The sequence below is a fragment of the Suncus etruscus genome, chromosome 3, assembly GCF_024139225.1.
Source record: "Suncus etruscus isolate mSunEtr1 chromosome 3, mSunEtr1.pri.cur, whole genome shotgun sequence".
NCBI classification, from domain to species: domain Eukaryota; kingdom Metazoa; phylum Chordata; class Mammalia; order Eulipotyphla; family Soricidae; genus Suncus; species Suncus etruscus.
In genome coordinates, this window is record NC_064850.1 from 136,395,513 (window position 1) to 136,397,880 (window position 2,368).

The following is a 2,368-nucleotide window of genomic DNA, read 5'->3' on the forward strand; positions in this document are numbered from 1 at the left end:
AAAATACTATGCCTGTAATGTTTAAGGAGTTACGTAAGTTTTATGGCTTTAGATTGCCTTGTGTACTGTTAAGAAATATTATAATGTGTTACAATCTGGGGACTTGAGGGACAAAGTAATTGTACATGGATTCTGTCTTATTTATCTTAATGTTCTTTGGCTGAAATTTCAAAGTTAAGATATCAGCAAGGGGACTTCTGAGAATTATGTTATGGGTGATTGTCCTTCCACTGTAACTTTACCTTGTCCTCTTTCTTTGCACCCTTGTTCTCATAATTAAAAATAAAAAAAAAATAGATCAAAAAAAACAATTCATAAGGTGGGAGTCTTGGACAGTCTGCTCATATATCCACATGTGTCACAATGCTGGACACAAAACAGATTGCCTATTTTTGTTGAGTATTAGAGAAAAGACAGAGGAGAAGAAAGTAAACCTATCCAACCTATCCATAGTATTTGGGCTGCTTATGAAACTACAGGGGTAACATTTTTATATTTTTCTAATTATTAATTATAAAAAAATTATAAAAATAGGGCCCAGAGTGGTGGCGCAAGTGGTAAAGTGTCTGCTTGAGCGTGTTAGCCTAGGATGGACCGTTGTTCAATTCCCGGCGTCCCATATAGTCTCTTAAGCCAGGAGCAATTTCTAAATGCATAGCCAGGAGTAACCCCTGAGCGTCACTGGGTGTGACCAAAACACACAAAAAATTATAAAAATAATTATAAAAATTTTCAGATAGAAAAACCAAAGAGATAGTACAGAATTTAAAGTACTTGTCTTGCATGTAGCTGGCCCAGGTTCAATTCCTGGTACCACATATTCCAGGAACAACAGTATGAAAGATCCCTAAACACAAAACTCTGAGTACAAAAAGCCCTGAGTACTGTTGTTAGGTGTGATTCTGAAACAACAAACAAACAAACAAAAAACCAGATAAATTTTAGACTGCAAAACATTTTCACTGATTCTTTCCTCTCTACCATTTATATAAAGGTGATAAATATTTCCTTTATATTTTATTTTAAGGGTAATATTTTAATTTTCAGACTACTACTGCACTATCCTCCCTCTCCCTAGCCTGCACACAATTTATATGTTTATAGAAATTCTCATCTTTTAGGGAAAATGTCTAACCTTTTTATTGTTTTTTTATTTTGGGGCTATACCCAGCAGTGCTCAGGGTTTACGCCTGACTGCACTCAGGAGTCACTCCTGGAGGACTTGGGGTGCCATATGAGGTTCCAGGGATCAAATCTGAGTTTGATGATCAAACCTGCACGGAATGCAAATGTCCTAACCACTGTACTATCTCTCCAGCCTCAAGTTTCATTTTTTGGGGGGGGGCACACCCAGCGGTGCTCAGGGGTTACTCCTGGCTATCTGTTCAGAAATAGCTCCTGGCAGGCATGGGGGACCATATGGGACACCGGGATTCGAACCAACCACCTTTGGTCCTGGATCGGCTGCTTGCAAGGCAAACACTGCTGTGCTATCTCTCTCCGGCTCCTGAGTTCTATTTGTTTTTATTCATTAGGAATCTGTTAGTTATTGAACATAATTATCATGGTTGTGTTAAATCCTTCCTTCCTTCCTTCCTTCCTTCCTTCCTTCCTTCCTTCCTTCCTTCCTTCCTTCCTTTTTTCCTCTCTTTTATTTGGGGGGCATACCCAATAGTGCTCAGGGATTACTTCTGGCAAGACACTGGATCACATGAGGTGCTGGGGATTGAATCTAGGTTGGCTGCCTGCAAGGTAAGAACCTTACCCGTTGTCCTATTTCTCTGACCCTTCTCTTCTTTCTCTTTGTATTTTACCTAGTGTTTTACAATTGCTAGCTATAGAAAGACTTCCTTGGCAGGATTTTAACTAGCTCTACCAAACTATAAGAAAGAAATTTATAGAAAGAGTATTTCTTCCAAATTTCCTTATGGCTTTCCCTTTCCTGAATTTATATGAGTCCTAGTAATGATACTGGACTTGAAAAATGAATGAATCAGTAAATGATTCAGCAAACGAATCAGAAGCAGTTTTCTCTGTAGCTCTGAGCTTGTCATCAACATATCCCCAGGTAGCATACTAGTAGTTCTTGTGAGACAGAGGAAGATTCCTTGGGTCAAAGATTCCCTGGATCTCTGTAAATCCATCACAAACACAGATCTCCAAGGTGCATGTTTCTCTGGTGAAGTTTTCTTCACTGAGGGAGGCCATGGATGACTGAGGAAACCCATGAAGTGTTGAATCACACGTGCATGGGGCACCTTTGTGGGAATCCTGGAGCTTCACAAAGGCTGGAACAGTTCAAAAGAAGAGATTACTAATTATTTTTCATGTCAAAGTGACTGCATTCCTTTTTAACTGTAAGAATCAA